The 11,993-nt window shown below is 42.1% G+C and overlaps 1 pseudogene; it reads left to right on the forward strand.

The window, feature by feature from the left end:
• The first annotated feature begins 971 nt into the window (after nt 1-971).
• LOC110221177 (jupiter microtubule associated homolog 1 pseudogene) lies at nt 972-1,295 on the forward strand (annotated as a pseudogene).
• The last annotated feature ends 10,698 nt before the right edge of the window (nt 1,296-11,993 follow it).

An 11,993-nucleotide genomic window follows, 5' to 3' on the forward strand; every position in this document is an offset into this window, starting at 1 on the left:
ACTCAGCTGTTCACTTCCCAAATTAATCTTTCTCTTTTGTATCTCTTGTCTCATATGGGCAACAATGAGGAAAACACAACCTGTACCCCTATGGTCTTCAGTTTCTTGCCAAATACTTCATAATCATTTGCAATATTTGTTATGTTTCTTCTGGCAGTGACGTTTGTGTCCATGTGAATGAAGATAAGTAGGTAATTGTCATCTACTTGAATGAGTCTTGGGAGGTTTTATGTTCTATCTTTTATACTTGCCCCAGGAAGATAGTAAACCTCTGTATTGTTGTTATCAGGTTGATGAATAGCCACTTTGCTAACCCCTGAATAGGGAATTACCAGCCCCTCTTCCTCTTCTCTTCTTCCTCTTCTCTTTACTTGACTGTGTAGCTTCACTCATTCTTTGGAGGACAAGAACTCCTTCCTCCTCAGACATCCTCTTCAAGGAGGTCTTCCAAAGCCAAATCATTTTAGAGCAGGGATTCCCAACCTGGGGTCTGTGAACTTTAAACAACAACAACATGATTTTTGTTAACTGTATTTCAATTTAATTGATTTCCTTTGTAATCTTACACATTTTATTTTATGTATTTAAAAGCATTATTCTGTTGGAAGTTGAGGAGATGCCCATCAATTGGGGAATGGCTGAACAAGTTGTGGCACATGATTATGATGGAATGCTATTGTGCTAGAAGAAATGTGGAGAGAGGGTGGGTCTTTTTTTTTTAAATTTTGTTTGTGTATCTGTGAGTGTGTTCAGTTGGACCTTGTCCAGGAGCCACATGGCTCTCTGTCTGTTCACCCATCTATCCTCCCTCACCCTGGTCGGTCTCTGGCTTCAGTATGACCACCACCACCTTCAAGGGTGTGGACCCCAATGATAGAAACAGTTCCTGGGTGTTATGTTCTTCAGATGGTGGTTCTAATTTTACTTTGGGCTTTGATGAGTCTACAGAACAACGAGTGAGGAAGAACAAAATGGCATCTAATGTTTTTGGAACACCTGAAGAAAATCGACCTTCTTGGGCCAAGTCAGCAGAGGCTAAGTCTAGTAGGGATAATTCTGAACCATCTGGACTCCAAAGAAGAAACTCTTCTGAAGTAGGTCCTGGAGACTTTTTAGGTCCAGAGGGAGAAGGTGACGTGCATGAAAATGGGGAGGTAGACTGACAGGTTGACCTGGGACAGAATGAAGAGAAATCTGTACCTGCTGCACCTTTTCCCAGCCCAGTTGCATCAACACCAGCACCATCTGAAAGATATCAACCTGGCGGCAAGTCCAGCTTAGTCCTTGGTTAAATATGACTTTTTTTCCTCTGCCCCACCACGCTTGTGAACTGCACAACTTGAGCCTGACTGTGTATCTCTTTAAAATTTCTTTCCCTAAAAAAATACTTTACATTAAAAAAAAAAGAAAGAAAGAAAAAAGAAATACTGAGCAGGATGCTTTCAGAAAAACATGGAAAGACTTACATGAACTGATGTGAAGTGAAGTAAGCAGAACCAGAAGAACATTGGATACAGTAACAGCAACATTGTGTGATGATCAACTGTGAATAACTTGGATATTGTCAGCAATACAATGATCTAAGTCTGACAGGGGTGTGGAACCTGCAGCCTTGAGGCCACATGTGGCCTCTTAGGTCCTTGAGTATGGCCTTTTGACTGAATCTAAGTTTTGCAGAACAAATCCTTTTATTAAGGGAATTTGTTCTGTGAAGTTTGGATTCAGTCAAAGGGCCACACCGGAGGACCTAGAGGGCCACATGTGACCTCAAGGCCGAAGGCTTCCCACCCCTGAAAGAAAATCCCAGAAGACTCGTGATGAAAAATGCTATTCACCTCCACATAAAGAACTGATGGAATCGGAGTCCAGATTGAAGCATATTATTTTTTACTTTATTTTTCTTGATGTTTTTAAGCGGAGGGGAATCTGTGTTTTCTTCTACAACATGACTAATATGGAAACATGTTTTGCATGACTGCACATGTGTAACCTATATTAAATTGCTTGCCTTCTCAATGAGGTGGGAGAAAGGGGAGGGTGGGAGAGAATTTGGAACTCAAAATTTTAAAAATGAATGTTAAAAATTTTTTTACATAGAAAAAATTTAATTAGAAAAAATAGATTAAAAAAAGAAAATTTCCTATCTATAATCCAGAGAGAACTGATGGACTCCAAATGTAGATTGAAGCATATCTTTTTTCACTTTATTTTTCTTGCCTTTCCCCTCCCAAATGGTTAATATGGAATTATGTTTTGCATGACTTCACATGTATTGATTGATATCATATTACTTGCCTTCTCAATGGGTGGGGGAAGGGTTGGACGAATAGAGAGAATTTAGAACTCAAAATTTAAAAAAAAGTTAAAATAAATAATGTATAATTATAAGAAAAACCAAAAGCATGATTTTGAGAAGGGGACCATCAGTTTCACCATCTTGCCAAACTGGCCTGTGACAAAAAAAAAGATGAAGAAGCCCTGTTTTAGAGGCTGTGGAGGCATTTTCTTCAAATGTCTCTCCCAGAATGACTGTAACATATTGCTCACTTGGGTTTCATTGGCCCAGACAGCAGTCTACATCCTCAGCCTTTACTCTCACCTTTGTATGAAGTCCCACGAACCCAGATGGAAAAGACACATTAGGAATTGTTGGTGAGGTGGAGGGGTTGGGTGATCTCCTTCCTTGGCTATCTCTCCTTTTTCCCCAAGCTGGTCCTAGGGTCCCTAGCTCCTGGGGCTTCTGAGACCCACAGTCTTTTCCAAGGGATTTAAGTAGGATCATCTCTGCAGTTCTGATGGAAGATAATTCTGTCCCTGTTATTTTCTCCCATTGGCAGTTCTTGGCTCTCAGTCTGTTTTCTCTATTAACCTTGCCCCAGGACCTTTCTGACAGGATCAGTTTTGTCCATGGTACCTTCCTTCAAAAGGTTTCTTGAGGCCTAACCTTGAATCTCTAGTGGTTTCTTTAGTCCATGCACTGGGGTTTCCCAATCGGGATTATTCTTCATATCTTCGAGATTTTTTTCCATTTTGTGCCCTGACTCCAACAATTCTTCAATACCTGGTGGGTTCTCCATAAGATCTTGGTGTTTCACCACTGCTAAAATGCTTCTCAAGTTTTGGTAAATGAGTCTGTCATGTGATGTCTAGGTTAAATAGACAAAGCTCCCCCCCCCATGTCTCTAAGTCATTCCATTGAGTCTTGCCATTACTCGGTTCCTCTATTGTATATTAAAGGCTTTCCAATTCCATAATGCCTTTGGCACACTTGTAATCTTGATTTCCCATCAAGGTCACTCTCCACAAAATAAAGGAGTCCTCTTCTGAGAAAATTCTTAATTTGGACCAGTAGTGTCCTTTTGCTAGTATTCATCTAATCCTGGGCCTGCCCACAAGAGAGGTTTCTCTCTATAATCCAGGGGATCAACCTTACCTGATATACAACATTGTTCCTCTGTAGGACTTAGGGAATGATCTAGCACCTTTTGCGCAATGAGTTATCTCTTTCTGATATAGAGAAAACAATATGGGACTTAGCGTCCCTCACAAGCCCGGTGTCTGATGAGATGACTGATTCTGACGGTGACAATCCTGTCTCAGCTTCCTGTCTGGGTGAGAGCCCTAGTATATATCCTAACATGTATATTCCCTGTACTTGGTATTGCTATGATTTTCCTACAATATCTGACTGTAAATCAACTTCCAATCTCTATTTGGATTTTGTCAGGTGTGGCTGAGTGATCCATTGAGTCTGGTGAACTTACAAAATGAAACCTTAGGGGCTTTTCATAACCTCATTTCAAAAGAGGTTATTCTGCAATCTCCCATCTCCTGTATTTTGTCTTCTAATACTTTATTAATACTCTCAGTTCTATACAAGGTCTACTTCAAGTATCAGTAATCCCGTATGAATGTTGACATTCATCAAAAGATCAATGCTAAAATTTAACTGATCAGTAAAGGATTATGCAGGGCAGCTAGATGGTACAGTGGATAGAGTGCTGGGCTTGGACTCAGGACATCTTCCTGAGTTCAAATCTGGCCTCAGATACTTATTATTAGCTGTGTGGCCCTGGGCAAGTCACCTAAGCCTGCTTGCCTCATTTCCTCATCTGTCAAGTAAGCTGGAGAAAGAAGTGGCAAACCACTCCTGTATCTTTGACAATAAAGCCCCAAATGGGGTCATAACTGAAATGACTGAGCAGCCCACAAAAAAAGGTTATCTACTAACTGATCAGAAAAGTAAACCAAGTTTCAAAACTCAATGAATATCAGCAATCAGTTATGCAAATTAGCAGCAATAACAGCAACAGCTAGTGTCTACAAAGGGGAACATGCAAATAAACAGCTATGACAACAGTGGCACTCTGCTTGTCCAGCAGTGTGCAATTATATACCAGCTAGAGTTCTCTTTGGCTACATCTAATAATAAGCATTAATGTACAAACACAACATACGGGTGTAGTAGACAGAGCATAGTGAAAACCGGTGCACTGATACGAATTGAAAAAGATAAACAATCCAAAATAAAATATTCAAAATGAAATCTAATGGATAACTTCAGTTAGAAGGGGAAAAATTAAAATATCAAAAGAGGAAATAATGGAATTGTACAATTATACAATGAAATTGAAAAGAAATATTTAACAAACATAAAATGAATGAAAAAGTTCTAATATACAATAATATTCTCCAAAAAGAGTCAAGGTCAAGCTAACTTCAATTCTAAACTCTAGTTATAAAGGAAAATGAGTTAATATAAAATATTTTAAAAGTGAAAATTCAGGAAAAAGTGGCATTAAAATGCATGTATGAACAATAATGTAGGAAATTCTGCTTTAAAAACCCAATAATATCTAAAATTCCGGGAGGGGGTGGGGTGAAAAGCATGGTTAGATATTTACTTGTAACCAGCAGATGGCGTTGTCACTTTATGCTACCTGAACTCAGCTTACTCATGGGATAAAATGTCCACAGTGAAATGGTTCATCTTTACTATTTAAGAACTTATTCAAGTTATTAACGGAATCAAACCCCCAAAAATCTCTCACTCTTTTATCGAGGGGAAATCCTAACGTTTTAGGCAGAGTCCTAAATGAAATCTGTCCTGATTATCTCTGTGTATGCCAAGCTAGTCACTGGCTTCCTCCATTCCAATTCTCCCTGTGCACAATTTGCTAACAGATTTAAATCATAAAGCATTTATGGCCAACTTTAGTTCATATTAACAAAAAAAATCAGAAATTAAAGACAGCTTAGAGAAAAAGAAAAAAGAATCATGTAAAAATGCCTGCCAGTTAATGGCAAAGGGAAACACAGACAGCTATCTACAGCTCAGTAGAGGGCTAGAACTGATGTCAGAAGGACTTGAGTTCAAATCTGGTCTCAGATTGCACCTACCTGCCTCAGTTTCTTCATTTGTAAAATGGGGATGATAAGAGTGCCTACCTCCTAGGGCTGATGGCATAGAATGAGTGTAAATAGCACTTGTTTTCTGTTCTGGCCAGAAACTTGGAGGGTCCATTCCTCCTAGATTGGTGTCTTTATGATGGCAAATTGGGCCATCTTTTGTCTCAATTCTTACCTAGCCCATAGTCTTTGAGTGGGTGTGGCCTTAGACAAACTGAGACCTGGGAAAGACCTGAATTTAGAAAGGCCAAGTTCACCCACCCAAGACCTTTGTCTTGCCACTGGACTGTGATGGCCCTGGAGCAGAGAGTGAGGCTGCCTCACTGAAATCCAATTCATGTGCAAGGCAAGGCATGCCCTGTCATTGGTCCTCTTAGAGAGTTAAGGACGAACAACAATACCTTAAGTTCTCCAGGAATTATTATTCCATTTTCACAGATGGGAAGAAGAAGAGTCTCAGAGAAAGACCAGGCTCGCCTGTGGTCACAAGGTTGGGAAAAGTCACTTGCAAGCTTTGAACAGAAGTATTTCTTAATGCTAGGCTTAGTACTCCATCTATTGTGTAAGGAAAAGTAGGTAAAGGCTTAGGGATCATTGAGTTAGAGCTGGAAGAAAACTCAGAAGCCATTGAGTCTGACCCCTTCATACAACAGATGAGGAAACAGTGATTTACCTAGGGTCAAGAAGCTAGTAAGTGCTCGAGATAGGATCATAACCCAGGTCTTCCTGACTCCAGGTTCGGAGCTCTATTCATAATTCATTCAATTAACACTTATTTTTTCTTTCTTAAAAAAAGTATTTATTTATTTTATTTTCAACATTCATTTTTTTCAGTAAACACTTATTAAGCACTTACTATGTGTCAGGCTCAATGCTAATCACTGGGGATACAAAAAGAGGCAAAAAAAAAAGTTCCTATCCTCAAGGAGTCTCTTTTAAAAGGCACATTGGGGAGGTAAGGGTGGTGATGAAGTGACAGAATCCAAGATTCAGAGCTCTTGCTGGTTTCTTGGTGAGAACTATAGTGGTCTTTCTATGTGACCTTGTAAGACATTTTTCTTTCTTATCCCTACAAGAGGATCGTGGTAAGGGAGGTTCCTGGGCCTTTTCCAGGTGTTTTCTGGGCTTGGGCCAGCCATGGAGGCAAAGCCAAGTCTAGGAGGGCACCTTTGGACAAAGGTGACCCAGTACAATCGTGGAAAGCAAGGTGACTGACCTTGTAATGACTTAGAAAATCAATCAGAAGCCAAGAGAGTCAGTAGGAGATAAGATAACAGAAGCCAACCTTCAAGTGGAATTCTGGCTGGTAGGGGATTTTCTGGACCCAGTGCAGCCTCTCCCTGCCCACCTGTCAGTCAATGAACTAGGGTCTATATCCCAGGCACAGGGCTAGGTGCTGGCAGGTGGACAGGTGCTCAGTGGGGCAAGGACGGGAAAGATGGAAGGGAGAGCTGGGAAAGGGAGGAGGAAAGAAAGAGGAAAGTGAGTTGGATAAAGGCACAGGAGGAAGAAGGGTATGTATGGGCTGGACAAGCAGAGACCCCTGAGGCCTTTTTGGGGACCCACAAAGTTAAAACTATTTTTGTAATAATTCTAAGATGATTTATTTTCAAATAGGGTAAATATTGATAGATATAAACAAAAGCTCTTTGGCATGTCCTTAATAATTTTTAAGCATGTAAAAAAGGGTCCAGAGGCCAAAAAGTTTTCTGGCCTATAGGGTCTCTGAGTATCTTTTTTTGGAGCTTGCATGTTATGGGGGCTGTTTGTTGAACAGACTTCCAAGGCTATCACTTATTTCTTTGGGTCTTGAAGGGTTTTTTGATCTTCTGGAGTTCTTTTGCATTGAGTAAACATTCCCTGGAAGAGAGAACACTTTAAGCCCTTATCGGTTAAATATAGCATGCGCAGTCATGATGGAGGTGGGGCGCCAAGCCCTGTGGGAATGAGGTAAGGGTGCCAGGAGGAGATTGGAGGGACAAAATCCTACTTTGATTATTTCGCAGTTTGGGGTTAAATTCTGTCACTCGGTACAGGTTTATAGGTAGGGTTGTACTGGTAAATGTTTAACAACCTGCTCCCTGGGGAAAAAAAAGTACAAGGGACACACTTTTAAGTTTAATCTACATCTTTAACATTTTCTACATCATTTTCCTAAGTCTAGAAATCAACAAAATAATAAACTAAGCCCTTATTTACAGTAGCATTTTCCCATCTCTGAAGCATAAATGCTTACACTAATAATTAAACAACCAGCTCTTTTGTGAGTCTGCTGAAGCACACCATTCACTGTTGTATAGGTTTAACAACTCAACTATTTTTTCCTCCAAAGAATACACTTTATTTTAAAAACACCTGAAAATTTTTATTGACATCTTTCGTTTTCACAGTTTATATGTCCAAATCTTTGTTCTCTTCCCCACCCCACCCCCTCCAGAGAGCCACCATTCCTTAAAGCAGAGATTTCTAATTTGGAGTCTGTGAACTTAAAAAAAATTCTTTTGAACACTGCTGTTGTTCAGTCATGTCTGACTCTTCATGACCCCATTTGGGGTTTTCTTGGCAGAGATATTGGGGTTGTTTGCTATTTCCGTCTCCAGCTCATTTGACAGATGAGGAAACTGAGGCAAAGAAGGTTAAATGACTTGTTCAGGGTCACACAGCTAGTGTCTGAGGCCAGATTTGAACTCATGAAGATGAGGCTTCCTGACTCCAGGCCTGGTGCTCTTTTTACTGCACTAGGTAGCTGCCTTTCAATCACTGTATTTCAATATAATTGGTTTCCTTTGTAATCCAACGTATTTTATTTTATGCATTTAAGAACAGCATTTTGAAAAGGGGTCCATAGGCTTCGGGAGACTATCAAATGGATCCATGGCTCATAAAAAGGGTAAAAACCCCTGCTTTAGAGTAAAGAATTAAAAAGAGAGGAAAAAATATCTTCTCAGTAAAACTAAGACACGTCGACCAAGTCCCAAGTCCCACACTGTATGCAGTATTCTACACCCATAGTACCCCACCTCTGTAAGGAAGGATGGGAGCTACATCTTTCTTCTTCAGGGTCCAATTTGGCCACTGTAATGTCATAACATTCGGTATTGTTTTGTTGTTTTTTCTGCCTACATTATTGTAATCATTGTGGGATTTTGTTTTCCTGGCTTTGTTTACTTAATAATAATAGTAAGGGTAGCTAACATTTATAATAAGCACTCACTGTGTGCCAGGCATTGTACTAGGCACTTTACAACCATCACCTCATTTTATCCTTACAACAGTTCTGAAGGAGGGGGGGGTGTTATTATTATCATTCCCATTTTACAGATGAGGAAACTGAGGCAAACAGAGGTTAAGTGATTTGCCCAGAATCATGTAACTAGTACATGTCTGAGGCTGGATTTGAACTGAGGTCTTCCTGACTCTAGGCCTGAAACTCTTTTGGCTGAAGTAGAAATCCTGCTGTGAGCATTAGGACTTCCTTTTCCTCTGTAAGGATCCCAGTGTGGGTAGCTAGTCACAAACAGCCTCCCCAGGCAGATGAACTGATGGGCTGATAGGATCTCTGCTGACAGGTTAACAGGTTATTTTATGGTTGGTTACTGGTCCTGGCTGGAGTGGGGCTGGTTGGGGGGGGGAAGGGGAGAACACAATGGAAAATTGAGGCCAATAATGGGAAAGTCTCTGGGTTTGGCATCTGGAGGGACTGGGTTCGAATGCAGATTTCTCAGTTACATAAACCCTGGGCAACTCACTTCGCCTCTCAGGTCTGTCCTGGAAGATTATGCCCCTAAGTCACAAAGACATTTGACCATGGTCATATCTACCTTAGTTTTCTCATCTCTAAAATGGGGATACCAATCCCTGCAACACCTACATCACAGAATTATGGGAAGAACATGAAAACACTCAAAGAGAAGCCCCAAGTAGCAGCTTAACTCCATGACATATTGTTAGCAGCAGTCCTGACCGAAACCTGTCAGTTTAGGTTTGATATAGGAATGGAGGTTTACTTAGCCATAGCATGGAAAGGATATTGAACAAAGATATTCCAACTCAGGCAGAGGTAGCCAGAAGGGCATTTGGTCAGCAGGGCAGGATGTGGGGCTCATTGTCTTGAAGTATCCTCCAAGTCTAAACACACAGGTGGGACTCTATGGTCTGACCACACATAGAAGGGACTTTTTATGACCTTAGGTGGCCAGGAAGTCTCATCGGTGCAGCCAGAGGCTACCAGGAATCTGCCAAGTGGGACACAACTCAAGCCATTGTCCTCTGGGGTCAAGCAAGTCCCGGGGACAGCTTTATTGCCTTTCAGGGAAAATGGAGCCCAATCCACGTTATAAGAGGGAGGAAGAAATTCTGCTAGATAGTGGCCCTACTATACAGATTGACCCCATCTGGATTTCATCCCCTTAGAAGTAATTCCTTCTGCAGCAGCCCTAAAAAGCACCCAATGGTTGAAAACTCATCTGCATGGTCAGTGGTCACTTTCAGGTCAATTTCAGCCAGGTTCTTAGAAAACTGGGGGAAGGAAGAGTTCTCATTGCTCCTGGCGGCCCTGGCATCAGCGGTGACTTCTGGCTTATTTCTTGCCAGCAGGCTGATCTTTCCTTGGTAGACATTTAAGAAGTCATTTGGACATCTGGGCTAGCTCGGAGTATTTTGGGCGAGCTGGCCAGGAATTGTTCTCACACCAGCATTCCCACAATTTGCTCCTTGGTTCAAAGCTCTGGTCTTAGTCACTTGCAGGAGTAGATCTGTGAGAGAGCACCTGCCTTTTGGGACAGAGAGCCTGTGGGGAGGCACCTGACCTGCTGCACACACAGTGTCCAAACTCTTCCTTCCATCACTGCATAAACCATAAAGTCCTAAAACCATGTGGAATATGTGGGATGTGGCCATCCAGCATAAATTCTGATGGCTTGAGTGGGGCACAGATAGATATACGATCTGGGACTGGGCTCCCCTCGTTTCTGAGAGAGACTGGAATTTCCACCTTTGTGGAGTAGGAGAAGGGCACCATCTTCCCAGCCAGTTCCCTGTTTGGGAAGTGACAAACAGGATACAGCATCACTGAGGCTGCATTGTCTCTCCTGTATTCTCCTATCTCCAGAAGGGGTACCCAGGCTATAATTATATCTATCTAGTGCACATTGAATATCTGTAGTGTAGGGTTATAACGAGTTTGGAATAAAAGCCACTTTCTCTGATTGCTCTTAAGGGAAAGAGGAACATCTCTCTCTTCATCAGCTTGGCTCCTTCCCACTAAATACTGATTATCTAGTAGGAGAAGGAGTACATGACAGTTCCTTGTCTGAGAGAATTATGATCCTAGCCCACCCAAAGAGGGAGAGAATAATCTCATCAGGGTGATGCCTGCTCTTAGCAGGTACTAGAATTCAAGGGACATACTTGGGGCTGGTTTCCCCACTCAGTCTGTGGTACCAGGGAGCTCCCCGTGGCATTTGCCACCTGGTGCCCGCACATGACAATGTTGTCAACTCAGAGCCTCAGCCAATCAGAAGCCACACCTCTCATACTCAGCTCACGGCATCACAGGGCTGTCCCTTGGAAAAACCACCCCAGACTTGGAATAGAAGGAGTGGCAGGTGGTTTTTCTACCTCTCTACCTTCTGGTACCAGCTATACCTCTAGCCTCCCTCCATTTTCCTTTCTCCAATGCAGCTTTTTCTCCAAATGAGATATCCTTTTTATTTCATTTATTCATTTATTTATTTTAGGTGACTGGTGCTCTATCCACTGCGACACCTAGCTGCCCTGAGATATCCTTTTTAAAAAAACAAACACTCACCCTCTTCCCTTCCCACTGCTCTAGAAGAACACTGTTCTTTGGGTTGGAGAATTTCATTATCAGGTCTGCCCTGGAAGATCCCGCCACAGGTCCCAAACACGCTGTACTATGGCAATACCTACTGTAACCTTTGTCAGCCCCAGAGGGGCCACAGCCAGACAAACTTTCCCTGCTATTTCAGGCCAGTTTTGCTAATGTCTTCCTGTGGCCTGAGGTGCCTGAGAGCTTTGAGGGCCAGTACAGAGAAAGGGCCCAAGGGAAGCAAGGCCGGCCTGTGAGTGAGGTAGAAACAGTTTTAGGCTTGGCTTCTGAGGGCTTGGGTTCCAAGCCGGACTCTTTTACAGCCTGGGAAGAGACATAGCATTCTAGCTCGAGGGCTTGAAGGGTCCTCAGTGACCATCTGTCCAACCCCCTCATTTTAAAGATGGGGAAACTGAAGTCTGGAGAGATCTGGTGACTTAGAATTGTGAATGGGCTTCAGAGGTGGAAGAGTTTAGAAGTCATCCAATCCAACCCCTTTATTATAAAGTCAAGGAAACCGAGGCCCAAGGACCCAGCCAGCCTTTTAGTTCCCTGAGGGGCAAGGTTTTTTTAGGAGGGAAGGAAATAACCAAATTCTAGGGGTAGACACAGTTCTCAGGTTCAGGGAGTGAAAAGTCTGGTCTTACTCCCAGGGTCCCAATCAGGTGCCCACTTGATGACATGAAGAGCACAGTGTAGACCTTGCTGCTTACAATGTTCACTTCCTACCTTCCCTCCAAGCAACCTGAAATTC

This window comes from Phascolarctos cinereus, unplaced genomic scaffold (genome assembly GCF_003287225.1).
Source record: "Phascolarctos cinereus isolate Bilbo 61053 unplaced genomic scaffold, phaCin_HiC Scaffold_5;HRSCAF=322, whole genome shotgun sequence".
Classification (NCBI taxonomy): Eukaryota; Metazoa; Chordata; class Mammalia; order Diprotodontia; family Phascolarctidae; genus Phascolarctos; species Phascolarctos cinereus.